Source organism: Vigna unguiculata, chromosome 7, assembly GCF_037176805.1.
Source record: "Vigna unguiculata cultivar grain cowpea cultivar isolate G323 ecotype 2 chromosome 7, ASM3717680v1, whole genome shotgun sequence".
Taxonomy (NCBI): Eukaryota; Viridiplantae; Streptophyta; class Magnoliopsida; order Fabales; family Fabaceae; genus Vigna; species Vigna unguiculata.
Genome location: NC_140798.1, coordinates 820172 through 836758, shown reverse-complemented (window position 1 = coordinate 836758; position 16587 = coordinate 820172). Strand labels below are relative to the sequence as shown.

Below are 16587 nucleotides of genomic sequence, written 5' to 3'. Positions count from 1 at the left end.
TTCCCCTTGTTCACATTAATTAATTATTGCTCCCATTCATGAACTGGGACATAGTCCAAACTAATTCAACATTTGTAACCTAATAATTTAGAGATACATTTTTCCCTAGTCAATGTCCGTACAGTCATATAATTTCTTAACACCGTTTATTAAATAGATAACATATTTTAGGGAAATGGAAAGTTCTTTTTGTTACGGAGTTTATTTGGTGAGTTAAATTGTGAACAATAAAAGAATTAGCCTAATATTAAAGTAGAATTAGCAAAATGTAAATGAAAATACTTATAAATGATTCTCAATAAGTAAAGAAATAAAAGTATAATGTAAAAAAATAATAAAAATAAAATATGGTCAAATTGCAAGATTCAATTACTAATTGATCTATTAATAATAATAATTTATATCAAATACATATCAAAATATAATAGGATAATACATCGTTTGCTAACTAATGTTATTTACATAGTTTATGAATAAGTGATTCAATTGATTATTCAGGCATCTTTAGTGCCTGAATCTTAATTAATTTATAAAATTATGATCTGAACCTTACAAAAAACTTCTTCAATGTATGCTAATATATAATATAAAATTTAATACCAACTAACACAACTGTAAACTTTTTAAGTTTTTAAAAATTAAAATTAAAATAAAATAATTAAAGTGTGCTTTTATATTATTATTAGACCAAACATATCTAAATAGAACATCATACAGTGAGACTCACATGATTCTCAGACAATATTTTTTTCATATGTGAAATGAGTGTGAACACGATTTCCATTTAACACACTTTGACAAGAATCCTTAACTATTACTATCTAACATAATTTTTCTGGAATATAAGTACTTCTAAAGGTGGGGTATACATAAGAAATGAAAAATAAAAAATAAAAAAACATCACTCTTGAAAAATGTCAAGTATATGTACTTTCATTATTAAATAAAGAACTTCCTAGTTCCCTTTTTTTCACATTTTTCATCAAGGGACTTCCATCTACACGTTCACAAAAGGGTCAAAAGTAGCAATATATATAAAGGATGTGTAACAAACACAAAGAACATTATGGATAACCAAAGCCAAGCATATTCCATGGAGAAAATCCAAAGGGAAGAGCATGAGAAGTTGAAGGAGACAAAAGTCCGGTACCGCGGCGTCCGACGACGGCCGTGGGGGAAGTATGCGGCGGAGATCAGAGACCCTTCTAAGCAAGGGTCAAGGTTGTGGTTAGGAACCTTTGAGAGTGCTGAAGAAGCAGCTAGGGCATACGATCATGCAGCTTTTACCATGAGGGGTCGTGTTGCAATTTTGAATTTTCCTAATGAGTACCCTTCTCATGTTAGGGTTTATCCTCAAAATTTACCATCATCGTCGTCGTCGTCATCCGTTGCTCATGCAAATGGTGAACAACAAAGACAAGTTTTTGAGTTTGAGTATTTGGATGATAAGGTGTTGGAGGAGCTTCTTGAGTTTGAAGAAAAAAAATAAGAGACAAGGTTGAGTGTTGTTGAATCCAATCACCTTTTCTTTTAAGGAAAATGATCTTTTGACTATTAAATTTTGACAACTTTCTCTTACAACCTTAGGTGTCATCTTCTAAGTGGTTTTTTATTTTTTATTTTTCTCATTACTTTCAAAATCACTTAAAAGATGACACATCATGTTGTAAGAGAAAGTTGTCAAAATTTAGTAGTCAAAATATCACTGTCCTTCTTTTAATCATTGAAACAAGAAACCATTCACAATCCTTTTATTTGAACAAAGGATGCTCATTACGATAAGGGAAAGAAAAGGTGAACAAGTTATGATATATTAGTCATTTTCTGTGTTTTGGACAGGGTTGTTTCAGTATTCTGCCTAAGTTGTAATGTTTGTCGTTACTTTTATATTATGATGAACATTGTGGATAAGTTTTGTTTGGGTGTTTCCGGTGAATGTTGTCGATGGTTTATTTATTTTTTAATTAAATATGTTTTCAAATATAATTAGGAGTTTGAAGCTTGAACACGTTTTAATAACACAATTAATCAAAATATATTATATAGGAAGATGAGAAAAATTTAAGTTTCATCTCATAATATTTTTTTTCTCAAAAATTTCATGCATGATTAGGATAACAATTCAACCTTCCTCATCAATATTGTCCAAATTTGTTATTATTTTATTAGAGAATACTGAATTTTTTAATTGAAAATGTGGATGTAGATATTTGTCTCTTCCCTTTCTTCACACCATCCATCTCCTATCATATCTATTTAAATTAATAGAGTACAGTACATACATAGTTTATTAGGTAACATAATAAATATATATATATATATATATATATATATATATATATATATATATATATATATATATATATATATATATATATATATATATATATCCTAGTAGTTTATCTAGTTTCAATTTAATCCTTCAGCTAATTTGGCTACCAAATTCAACTTCAAAGGAGGCAGGTTCTACAATCAAGGAGGATGGAAAAGCTTAAACCAAGGAGCAAGAGATAGAAAAGGAAGAGAAAGAAGGAGTAGAAATAAAATGCTTATTTAATAAAAATGGAATAAATAAATATTTGATTTGCATATTTAATATTTTGTAATATTGTGTAGATAAGTGAAAATATGGTGACAAATATTTCCCCTTGTTCACATTAATATTAATTGTTGCTCCATTCATGAACTTTGACATAGTCCAATCCTATTCAACATTTGTAACCTAAATAATTTAGAGACACATTTTTCCGTAGTCAACGTCCGTACAGTCATGAATAATTTCTTAACAACATTTATTAAATAGATAACATGTTTTAGGGAAATGGAAAGTTGTTTTTGTTACGGAGTTTATTAGGTGAGTTAAATTGTGAACAATAAAAGAATTAGCCTAATATTAAAGTAGAATTAGCAAAATGTAAATGAAAATACTCATTAATGGTTCTCAATAAGTAAAGAAATAAACGTATAATATAAACAAATAATAAAAATAAAATATGGTCAAATTGCAAGATTCAATTACTAATTGATCTATTAATAATAATAATTTATATCAAATACATATCAAAATATAATAGGATAATACATCGTTTGCTAACTAATGTTATTTACATAGTTTATGAATAAGTGATTCAATTGATTATTTAGGCATCTTTAGTGCCTGAATCTTAATTAATTTATAAAATTATGATTGGAACCTTATAAAAAACTTCTTCAAAGTATGCTAACATATAATATAAAATTTAATACCAACTAACACAAATGTCAAATTTTTAAGTTTTTAAAAATTAAAATTTAAATAAAATAATTAAAGTGTGCTTTTATATTATTATTATACCAAACATATCTTAAATAGAACATCATACAGTAAGACTCACATGATTCTCAGACAATATTTTTTTTCATATGTGAAATGAGTGTGAACACGATTTCCATTTAACACACTTTGACAAGAATCATAACTATTACTATCTAACATAATTTTTCTGGAATATAAGTACTTCTAAAAGTGGGGCATACATAAGAAAGGAAAAAAATAAAATAAAAAAACATCACTCTTGAAAAATGTCAAGTATATGTACTTTCATTATTAAATAAACAAATTACTATTTCCCTTTTTTTCACATTTTTCATCAAGGGACTTCCATCTACACGTTCACAAAAGGGTCAAAAGTAGCAATATTATCTAAAGGATATGTAACAAACACAAAGAACATTATGGATAACCAAAGGCAAGCATATTCCAGGGAGAAAATCCAAAGGGAAGAGCATGAGAAGTTGAAGGAGACAAAAGTCCGGTACCGCGGCATCCGACGGCGGCCGTGGGAGAAGTATGCGGCGGAGATCAGAGACCCTTCTAAGCAAGGGTCAATGTTGGGGTTAGGAACATTTGAGAGTGCCGAAGAAGCAGCTAGGACATACGATCATGCAGCTTTTACCATGAGGGGTCGTGTTGCAATTTTGAATTTTCCTAATGAGTACCGTTCTCATGTTAGGGTTTATCCTCAAAATTTACCATCACCATCGTCGTTGTCATCGTCGTCATCATCCATTACTCATGCGAATGGTTGACAACAAAGACAGGTTTTTGAGTTTGAGTATTTGGATGATAAGGTGTTGGAGGAGCTTCTTGAGTTTGAAGAAAAAAAATAACAGACAAGGTTGAGTGTTGTTGAATCTAATCACCTTTTCTTTTAAAGAAAATGATCTTCGACTACTAAATTTTGACAACTTTCTCTTACAACCTTAGGTGTCATCTTCTAAGTGGTTTTTCATTTTTTATTTTTCTCATTTTTAATCTTTCAAAACCACTTAAAAGATGACACATCATGTTGTAAAAGAAAGTTATCAAAATTTAGTAGTCAAAATATCATTATCCTTGTTTAAATCATTGAAACAAGAAACCATTCACAATCCTTTGGTGTATTTGAACAGAGGATGTTCAGTACGATAAGGGAAAGAAAAGGTGAACAAGTTATGTATGGTATTAGTCATTTTCTGTGTTTGGGACATGGTTGTTTCAGTATTCTGCCTAAGTTGTAATGTTTGTCGTTGCTTTTATATTATGATGAGCATTGAGGATAAGTTTCCTTTGGGAATTGTTTTTGATGGATGTTGTCGGTGGTTTAATTTTTTTTTTTAATTAAATATGTTTTCAAACATAATTAGGAGTATGAAGCTTGAACACGTTTTAATAACACAATTAATCGAAATATATTATATACAAAGATAAGAAAAATTTAAGTTTAATCTCTCATAATATTTTTTTCTCAAAATGGAGAATACTGAACTTTTTAATTGAAAATGCAGATGTAGGTATTTGTCTCGTCCCCCTTTTCACACCATCCATCTTTTATCATATCTGTTTGAATTAATAGAGTACATACATAATTTATTAAGTAACATAATATATATATATATATGTATATATATATATATATATATATATATATATATATATATATATATATATATATATATATATATATATCCCAGTAGTTTATCTAGTTTCAATCTAATGTTTAAGCTAATTTGGTTACCAAATCCAACTTCAAAGCAAGCAGGTTCTACAATCAAGGAGGATGGAAAGACTTAAACCAACGAGGATCAAGAGATGGAAAATGAAGAGGAGGAAGGAGTGGAGATAAGCATTTTATTTAATAAAAATGGAATAAATAAGTATTTGGTTTGCATATTTAATATTGTGTAAATAAGTGGAAATATAAAAGAAATTAAGAAAAAATATCAACAAAATTTAATTACCAAAGTTATCAGCAAGAAAATATATTCATGAAGTTGGTTACTCTAATACAAAAATCAAATATAAAGCTGCATGCCTAGTTCAATCTGAAAAATCTATAAATAAAGGACTTGACAAAGGTTAAAATGAACAACCCTTATGAGAAATAAACACGCATTTTGGAAAAAACCTCCCTTTTGGGTGAAAGAGGAAAAAATAATTCTTTTAGAGAACATGACAAAGGTTAGTGACATTTATCTTCATCATGATTCTAGTACTCATAATATTAAGGAGTAGTTAACTCCCTTATTCATGGGAGTTAGGTGTAATGTATTTTTTAATTCTTTGTAAATTATATTATTCAATATAATTTCTTTCCATCACTCTTTTATTCTATTAAAGATAGTTTGGAAGACCTGATTATGATAAAACAATTAATAGATTTCACAGCTAGACATAGATATAGAAAATTTAGTTATTCATAATATCATAATCTTGATCATTAATCGAACTCGTAACAAAAATTGCTAGATATTGAATTTTTATTATTCAAGTTTAGACTTGTCAATAAGACATTGTGGCTTATTAGAAAAGATATGAATGTTAGATAAGGAATTATTATATTGTTTGGTATTTTTTGCTTTGAATTGAATCATGAAACTCAATCCTATTGAAACTTTCATCATATATTGTTGTACACTGTATATTTCATAAAATACAAAAATAATTTTATTTTTGTTTTTATGAAATTTGTCTTCTAATTTAGCGGTAAATTATACGAGTTGTCAAGTGTTGCACAAATTTTTTAAAACACAATATTTGGACTTTCTATTTTATTAAGTGTAAGATTTGATACAGTTGTGAATCCCACAAGTTTTTGAATACTTACCCATCTAATCAAAATTAATTTTTTTCTTGAGACCATGGAAGAGAGAATGTGATTTTCGTTCATGTGAGAAGGAGGAAGATGAGTTCTGATGTTTTGTGAAGAGAATGGCTTTTCTGATTCCTATTGACACCCGTAAACCATTATGATCATACTTTTGTTTAAGCCTTTTTAATTTTAAGTCCAGAGCCCAAATTGATTTTTCTATTCTTGGCCCCACTAATTTTTTTTTTTTTTCTTTAGAATACAGTCCATTTTACAATACTTTCCTATTTATACATGCTTATATTAAATTATAAATGTGAATAGTTTTACTTTTAAGCATACACAGTGTTTTTGATAATACGTATACATATGCGTATTTTTCTACATGGAATTCATTTTAAATATTTTAAATTTATTATTCTTACATTCTTACGACAGTTTTATATCAGATGCGTGGCGATTTTTCTTATGGAATTTTAAAAAAAATTATAAATTTTAAAATTATCTTATATATATAATAATAATAATAATAATAATAATAATTTATAACAATATATAAAAAAATATTCTTTTTATGTTCACATCTCGTTTTTCAGTTTTACTCTTAATATTATTTTAAAAATTAATTAGTTTATAAATAATTTATTATTAACTATTATTTTAAAAATCTCTTATGTTATTTTAAAATTTTCTTTTATATATTTATATTTTTTATTTTCTAATTTTACATTTAATAAATTTTAAAAAATTAATTACTTTTTTTATCTTAACTCAAATCTATATAAATAATAATAATAATATTGCGTCTGTGTCTATAATAATAATAATAATAATAATAATAATAATAATAATAATAATAATAATAATAATAATAATAATTCCTTTTGTCTGCGAGTGTAGATGTGTTTGCCTTTTTGACTATGTGTGCTTATGTGTCACATAATTTTTATTCGAACAGGAAAAAATTGCAATTTTTTTTAAGTAAAAGAGAAAAATAATATATATATATATATATTTTTTTTTTCAGTTTTTAAATAAGTACTCACTTTATATTATCAGTAAAGTCGAAGTTTCATTTATTTATTTAATAAATAATATGTTGACTTAAATTTAAATAAAATATATGAACATTAAAATAGAAGTTTTTTAAATATAAAAATTAAAGTTTCTAAATGAAAAGAAAAAAAAATGATCTTTTTATTATATACTAATGGATCCTGAGAAAAAGTGCTATGTTTGGAGATACAGTATAGACCACGACAAAAAAAAAACAAAAATTCATCGTGAATTAGTTTACATACTTGATAGTACTTTTATATATTCTTTTTAATCTTTATTTTTTTACAGTATATATTTTTTATCTGAATAATAATTTATTTTATTATTTAATTTTTGTTATTGCCTAAAAGAGAAGTATTTTATAACTTTTTTGAAAGAAATAAGTTCCCAAAATTTTACGAAGAAAATATTAATAAAAAGAAAAATTTGTATGAGAAATATTTTAAATATAAAATAATTCATAATGAAATATATGAATACTTTAATAACTTATTATTATATTTATATACATTTTTTAATATAAGTGTAAATTTAAATAAAATAACAGGCATGAATTTCGTTTCATTAAAATATAATAAAAGCGAATATCCATTCAATAATTTAAAGATCTAAGAGAAGGTAACTCCTCCTTTAATTGATAATGTTTAAATTTTTGTTTGTAAGAATAAAACAGACAAGTATATAGAGAATGATTTTTTATATTTAACTTTTTTGTTACATATACAGTGTTAGTAAAACTAGTTGATCACTATTAATTTATGGGTTAAATATGTTTTTGTCCTAAGTTTCAGTAAAATTTGGAATTAGTCTCTCTTTATAATTTTTGACCAATTTAATCTTTTTAACTGAATTTTGTAAAGTTTATTTGACGTTTCAAGCGTATTTCATGAAAAGTATTTGAATTGTTTACACTGTTTCACACATTTTCGCCTCAATGTTAACTCAAATATTATCATAAAATGTGTTTAAAATGTCAAATAAACTTAACAAAATGTGGTAAGAATGACTAAATCTACGCATTTCTACAAATGAATGACTAAATTGGTATAAAATTTTGAAGAGAGACTAATTTCAAAATTCACTGAAACTTGAGGAATCAAAAACATATTTAACCCTTAATTTATTTATGATTGGTTTTTATAATTTTTAAAATGATAAAATATGTTATAAATATCTGGATAACAATGAGTTGAAAGAATTAAAATTAAGCTCTTGAATTTCTGAGAAGCTGCATGCATATGGGAAAAGTCATGGATTTCAAAGATGCTTATTGATGGATATGGTTAAAGTTTGACAATGAAAGATCCTTCAAATAACACTGTGATTCCATTGGTGAGAATATTAAAAGCTTAACCAAAATCTTAAATTTGGTGAAATTAGGAAAATGGGTTAAAGGGGAATGAACCCACTTTCAATTGTGATTGATAGTTATGTGTGCTATCTTCTATGGATAATCATTCTTCATCACACACACTTATTATAAAAACAAACAATAATTTTCAAGATCAACGGTCCTTTTCATTTTGGCTTCACATAATCTCTAATGAAACCTTTCACATTAACCCTTTCTTACCCAATTTAAGAGGATCCCAAATTCATGTAAGGGAAAACAAATTATTCGAAAAATCCACTCATTTAAATTTGTTTAATTGTCGATGTGATTATTTGTATTCATATTTCAGTTATCGTCATACTTGTTTATTGAATTAATCGTTTTTTTTTTTAGGTTTTTAAGTTGTTGTGTAGAAAAAAGTATTTTATATATATTTACTACAATATTGTAATTAGGAGTTATAAGATGACTTAATAAGAAAGTTGGAAGACACGGTGAAAAAGAAATTGTGAATTTAACTCTCTCACTGATATTTAAGTTATAAGATTAGTTTGAAGGATTTGAAAAAAAAGAATGTTGTTTTTCTCAGTTATAATATACTAACAATTAACGATTATCATTGCATATAAAATAAAAGAAAAAACTACAATACTAAGATAATTAATCTATATATTTATACTTATTTTCTCTGTTAGTTTCTCACTTTTCTAACATAAAAATGTATACCAAGAAGGTTTTACTAACATTCACTTCCATCAACAATTTCCCTCGATTTATTTAATGATAAAATTTACTAAACGAGGCTATTTAACTTTAATCCATAAACTTAGATAAATCATAGAATAGGAAATCCAGAAAGAGGAAGTGTTTCTTTTAATGAAAAAAAGAAGAAGAAAGAAAATAAAAAGAAATCATTGGGAGCTTAACATAGGATAAGTAGAGATAGCAATTTTCTCATTTTATAATTGAATGAACAAAACAAGTAATAGAAAGTTGACGTAAAACAATCAAATAATAGATAGTATTGTGACTTATATTATACCCTATATTTACCAACTAAGTTGACTCGAAACTCATTATCTTGGGAAAATATTTGCTTAATACTTCTATTTAAATTAATTTTTAAAATTATTCTGATATTTGAAAAAATGTCTTAATTAAGTCCCAATTAAAAAAATGTGAGTATTATTGAAAATGTTATACTCATACCTTTTATTAAAAATGACGTTATAACATATTGCATTTTTATAATTGTTAACCCATGTTTTGTTATTTATGATTTTTATCACTAAATTTTGTTAATTTTGTTCTGAAAGGGACCTAATTGAAGTATTTTCTTTAAAAATTAGAATGCAATTGACATTTTTTTATAAACAGGTACTAAATTGACACATCCAAACCAAAGTAGGTACTATTCAACTAATTAAACCAATAATTTATGTGTAAATTGAGTTAATATTTTATTGGTATTATATCACATCGGTGATCTTTCTTAAAAGATCAATTACTGATATTAGATTATAAGAGAGTTTTATAAAAAAGTTTAAAACAATTAAGAATACTCCCGGTTACATTTTAATTCTCTGTATATAATACATTGATAAATAAATTACAAGTTATTTTATATAATACATCTCTTATATTTTTTAAATATATTTTTATATCCAAAATCTTAACAAAAATGTAAACTTATTCCTTTATTTAATCTTAAATGTGTGAAATGTTATTAAAAAAAATGTTTTAAATGTATATAAGAAATCTTATAATTATGTTTACGACTAAATTTTGTAGGAATGTTTATTATTAGAATTATGATTTTAAGAATCAATTTAACTATAAATGAAAAACTATTTCATCACAAACTATATTTACACATAGAAAAAATAATCTAGAGTTTTTCTTTTTCTCATCAAAACGACTAAATAAAAGAATGCATTGAAGAATCAAATTAATGATTATTCGCAATGCTAAAATCTCAGTTGTCACATCTATATCCTAATTCTTTGCGTCAACTCATTTACACTAAATGGTATAATTCTAGAAGATTAGACATAGGTTTTAGTAAAGTGAAGCGTGAATTAGGGTTATGACAAGTTTTGAAAGTGAAGTGAAGTCACAGTGAAGAAGTCAAGCATTGATAACATCTGAGAAGAAGATGAAATTCTGGGTTGATGCAATGTTTATAGAAGTTCAAATGGATTTGTAAACCTAAAAAATTTCTTTTACATATAATTTCCTATAATCATGACACTGCACTTTTGTGTCAGTGTTCAGTGAACCACATAATTTCATTACATTCCCATTCGTCGAATCATTGCATGTGTAAATGGCAACCATTTATGATGCAACGGTTGTGGCAGTCACAAATTTATCCAATGAAGTACACAATTCAAAAACCAAAGAACCATGTAATTATATATCCATGTGTATTTATTAAAAAAAAAAAACAGTATTTCAAAGTTCATTTATCATATGTAGCATGTTATTACATGAAACATATATATTAGTAAAATATAAAAAAACAAGAAAAATTGTAACAAAAATAATATTATTTAACATATACTATTTTTTCTATATAATTTTTTCTAAGAACATTATTGCTTAACATATAGTTTTTTTATTCATACATTTTCTTCTAAATAAAATTACAAACTCTTATAGTACAAAATTACAAATCTTCAATAATGTTGATAAGTATTTAATATGCGATAAATTTGAGATGAATTTGACACTTACTTTGTTTTGATTTTAATGAATTTCTGTATAAATCACTCCCAACATCAATATAATGTCAAAGTGGAAAAATAAAAAAGTTGAATAAATTTCAAGTAATTTTGAGTAAAACCGGCACAAGTGAAGTTGAGCGGCATAGTTGAGGCTTGAGCCACACTACCAAATCCATTGCAAAAGAAAACATCAAGCACTGTAATATGTTGTAATGTTCTCATCTAGTAGTATTGAAGTAACGATGTAACTCTTTAAAACTCTCTAGTATTGGTACTACTTCATTTATCAAAATATGCTTTCATTATATGTTTGTGAATTAGTTTATACTTGTTGTTGAATGAACTGATCACTTGTCTTATTTTACTGGTTTTGGATTGAGTGAGAACTGGTTCCAAGTTGTGGTTCAACTAATTCTCTTCTTGCTTTTAGATGCTAGGAATAGATTTAATAAGGCTTTAATTGGTTATAGAGTCATGATCTTAATGCAAGTAATTCATTCAAGCACTCACCGAGAATCATTCTGAAGTTTGATGATTCAAGACTCTAGACTCTAGACTCTAGGTGTCAAGAATGGACCTAGAGTTACATTTAACGAGAACTTCCAGAACATGATTTATTGCATCTTTATAAATTTTAATTACATCGATATAAGAGAGGGACAAAGTGGTGAAATCTAGCTTCAACATACTTTTTAACTTTGAAATCAACCCTTTCTTAAATATGCTTTTAATCCAACTTTATCAATTTAGATCCATGCTGTTTTTCACATCAAATATGCTTTTATACTCTTCATGCAACCCAAACACTGTTTTATTCAACTCAAACTAATTATACAAGATTATAAATTTCAAAATCTCACACTTCTTTCTTGAGAAGAAAATTGATATGCTGATAAATTTACTAATAAGTGATCATAACAAAACTATTATAAGTGTTGGAAAAATAAAGTTGTGATAACCACTCTCAAATGAACCATTAATTCTTATAATAGTTTTGTTATGATCACTCGTTAATAAATTTACCAGCATATCAATTTTCTTTTTAAGAAAGAAGTCTGAGATTTTGAAATTTATAATCTTGTAAATCTTCATACATTATTTCCATTTATTTCTAACAAATTAAAAGAAAATAAATAAGTAGAGAAATAAAACTTAACACAACAAAAAAGACACTACTAAAATTTTTTTAAACTACATCAGATTTTTCGTAAAATTTATTAAAAATTTTTACAAGAATTGTTTTTTGTCATAGTATAAATAGTGAGAATCACTTATAAATAGTGAAATAGTAATTTGTATCTGAATGACTTAATTTTTATGTGAATTATCTACAATATTTCTTTTAAAAAATAATTAAATAAAAGTGTTAACCCTTATATATACATGATAAATGCATTAATTTTATAATAAATATATTAAAATTGTGTCTATGATGACTTTTCTTTTTAATTAAGAATGTGAACCCTTTTAATTTATGATTCTTCCGTTAAAAAGACATTGAGGGGCCTACCACCATGGCACTACGTTGGAGCTTTCTCAACTATTTTTGTCCAATACAATATCAACACTACTAATCCTACTTTTCTTTCTAACTTTTAAATCGACCAAACAATTCATTGCAAATAAAACAACAAACATGATAGTGAAAGAACATAAAATTGACCCTTCTTAACGTAAATTTCTTTTTCCTGGAAACATTTTTTTTTATATGTACATGTTTTTATTTTCTTTCCTTCTTTACGTATGTATTTATCATTTATTATCATGATTTTAGTTCTGATATCAATTGTTATGATCAAACAGTTATTACTAAATCAAAAACTATAACTATTAGTCAAGGTGTAACTCTTTTTATTTAAAAGTATAACAGTTCAAATATCACAATTTGATTATAATACGGCTCACATAACCTTTACCACAAAATAATTGAAATAATTGATGTCACATACACTACTACATAAATTGCAAATACATGAAAAATATCGTTAACCATCAACGTCTAACCCTTTAAACTAGTAGTTTATTAAAACATGTTTTTTTTTATAAATAATATTTAACTTATTTATATTCAAGTTAAACTTTACATACCTACCTTATTATTCAATATAAATTTTATCTCAAGAATGCCTATATTTTTTAAATTATTTTGTTTTAAAAAGGTGAATGATTTTAAAGTAAATCATGAAGTTTTGCATTTTCTTTTTCTTTTTTCCTCTACATTTTGCTTCCCTTAAAAATATATACTTAATTTAAACTACAGGAATATATTTTATAATAATATGAAACTTTGAAACATTATCCAAACATATTTAAAAATAAAAATCAAATGAATTTCCTTGTGAGCTTGACGTGTGTTACGTATGTTCAATGATTTTCAACCTAATGTTCCGCCGTAAATACAGGGATGCACTCCTGTCATAAAATGAGTCGACAATTTTAGCTAATTTTATTAAAGGTTTCAATTGTATCTTTAATCTAATTAATATGAAAAAAATAGTTATGATAACAGGAAGAAAAAATGTAATAGTGATGTATATATTGAAATAAAATTTTAAAATAAATATAATAGATAAGTTATTTAAATTTACATAAAAAAAATAAACGTTTTCTTACTTTTGACCACTATTATAAAATAATAGTGAGTAATTCTAGAAAACTATATGTACACACGAAAATTATTTACTCAGTAAGAAGTGTTACTTATTTTGCTATCAAGATATACCTGACACCACCATTTAAAAAATAAAAGTCTAATTAGATAAAAAAAGTTGTAACCTCTAAATTAAATTGGACCATTTTTAGTTGGAACTATTTCATCTGTATCTTACATTTTTTATTTTTTTTAAATTAAAACAGGCCCCCACTACTTTTAAGAAAACAAAGGAAAACAACTTGAGAATAAAAATAATATTTGTGTAGCCTCCACTAAAAGACAAAAATATGATATTATATTATACTATTTATTTTAACTATATTATAATATTTATTTCCCCACTAAATTAACTAAATTAATTAAAAATAATAGAAAAGAGTGATGTTTGATCAGAAATATTTAAAGATGTATTAAAAAACCAATATTAGAATACTATGTAATACTTTAAGTTAAAGTTTATCATATTTTTCGATGAAAAAAAATATTACGATGATAAACTTATTAGTTTATCTTTTATTAATAAAAAATAATATAAATAATATAATGTTTTATTTTCATATATTTATTTAAATTTTTTTATATAATAAATATATTTTGTATATGTTCATGAGGTGTAATTTTTATTATTTGAATTAGGAATAAATTTTCTATGTTTTGAATTCAATTTTTTATTTTTTATTTAATATAATAAATAATTGATGAGTTTTTTAGTATTAATATAGCTAAGATGTCAAAATTACAATAATTACTTATAAGAACTTGTTAGTGAAGTGAAAAAGTATAATTAAATGGTTAACATGTAAATAAAAATTAAAAAATTCAAATTTAATTTAAAACAATAGAAATAAATCATAAAATATAGTTTTAATCAATAAAAAGGTAAAATTTTATTATAAAAAATATTAACATAATTATTTTTGTCATTAGTATCTATTAACTATAGTAAATTAACATTTCTATATTAACATGTTACTTCCTTTCCCCACCAAAACATTCAACACACTTTGTTTCATTAATTTATTCCAAACATGAATATTATAAATGAGAAGTTCTATTGTAATTTTTAATCTCTGTTTATCCTCCAAAAAGAAGAATATAAAAATAGAAAATTGGAAACATGGTTTGGGAATAGCCAACGGTATCACCTTTAACATAACACCAATTGATTCTAGAATAATAATCTTTTTTTCTTTCATATAAACACTTTAACTATATCTATTGTTGGTAATTTATATGACATATTTATAGCCATTAAAATTATTTAATTTTTAAAAACCAAGAATTAAAAATGACTGGAACAATGTTTTGTATTTACAAATTTGTATGGAGAAAAAATTAAAGTGGATTTAAGGGTTTTATTTTTTTATTTTATTCAAGTGTGAAGTAGGTATAGGTGTTGACTAAAAAATTTTCATTGCCTATATAAGCGAAAAGCCGTGGGTTCCAAAACTAATCCAAAACAGAGCAACTCTGTTTACTTCGTATCCCTTCTTCACCATCTTCAATGGATTCTTCTTCCATTCTCTATTCATCACACTCTTCAGAATCCTCAGAGGGATCCCCTCATCACCATCTCCCTTTCAACGAAAACGATCCAGAAGAGATGCTTCTCTATGGCATGATCACATCATATCAAGAGAAAAACAACTCATGCAAACTCATCATCAAAGAAGAAGAGGTGAATTCACAACACCACAAAGGTAGTAATAACAGTAATACTAATAGTAAGAGTTTCCGAGGTGTGCGGAGACGACCATGGGGAAAGTTCGCGGCAGAGATAAGAGATTCCACCCGACATGGCATAAGAGTATGGCTTGGAACATTCGACAACGTCGAAGCCGCAGCGTTGGCGTATGACCAAGCCGCCTTTGCCATGCGGGGCTCTGCCGCGATACTCAACTTCCCTGTGGAGAAGGTGAGGGAGTCGTTGAGAGACATGGATTGCTCACTCTCTCAACTTGAAGGTTGCTCTCCCGTTGTGGCCTTGAAGAGAAGACATTCCTTGGGACGCAAAATGGCTGCAAAGAAGAAGAAGAAAGAGACTCAAGAGAGTGATGGTGTTGTTAGGGTAGAGAATGTGGTTGTGTTGGAAGACTTGGGAGAAGAGTATTTAGAACAATTGTTAATGATGTCTTCTGGTGATGCTAGATGTATTTGGTGAAGCATAAGAATCATTATTCTTAGGACAACGATATTATGATTTCTATTTTTTTACTTTCATCATTTACTATTTAACGTGGTTTAATATAGATCACTAATTAATGTATCATTATCTTTATTTTTGAAAGAATTAATGACCTACACTAAATAAATGATAAGAGTAAAAAATAGAGTCATAGTATACTTTTTTCTTATTTTTAATCTTTAATATGTTGAAGCAAATTAGCACAAGCTATTTTATTATTATTTACTTCTTCTTCTTTTATTATCTTATTTAGTTATATTTCCTATGATTTTTTAATCATGTGCTTAGATCATTAGTAAACCCTAATTCATAAATATTTATACAAGTTTTTCTTCGTTCGACTTACTCCCATTTTTTCATGTTTGTTTTTGTTTAATGTTTAATTATATTTCGTATATTTTTTGTTTTCATTATTTATTTCTTGTAAAACCCTAAGTCTTAAAGATATGTCTACGAGTTATGGTCCTTTCAACTGACTTTTCTATGTTATTAATTTTGTTTGCTATTTTGTCATTTTAGAATTA

At 25.8% G+C, this 16587-nt stretch overlaps 3 pseudogenes; all 3 read left to right on the top strand.

Annotated features, from left to right (window-relative positions):
- The first annotated feature begins 1066 nt into the window (after positions 1-1066).
- LOC114189873 (ethylene-responsive transcription factor ERF098 pseudogene) lies at positions 1067-1850 on the top strand (annotated as a pseudogene).
- A 1864-nt stretch (positions 1851-3714) lies between these two features.
- Positions 3715-4149, top strand: LOC114189870 (ethylene-responsive transcription factor ERF098 pseudogene; annotated as a pseudogene).
- An 11180-nt stretch (positions 4150-15329) lies between these two features.
- On the top strand, positions 15330-16147 carry LOC114192286 (ethylene-response factor C3 pseudogene; annotated as a pseudogene).
- Positions 16148-16587: the final 440 nt, after the last annotated feature.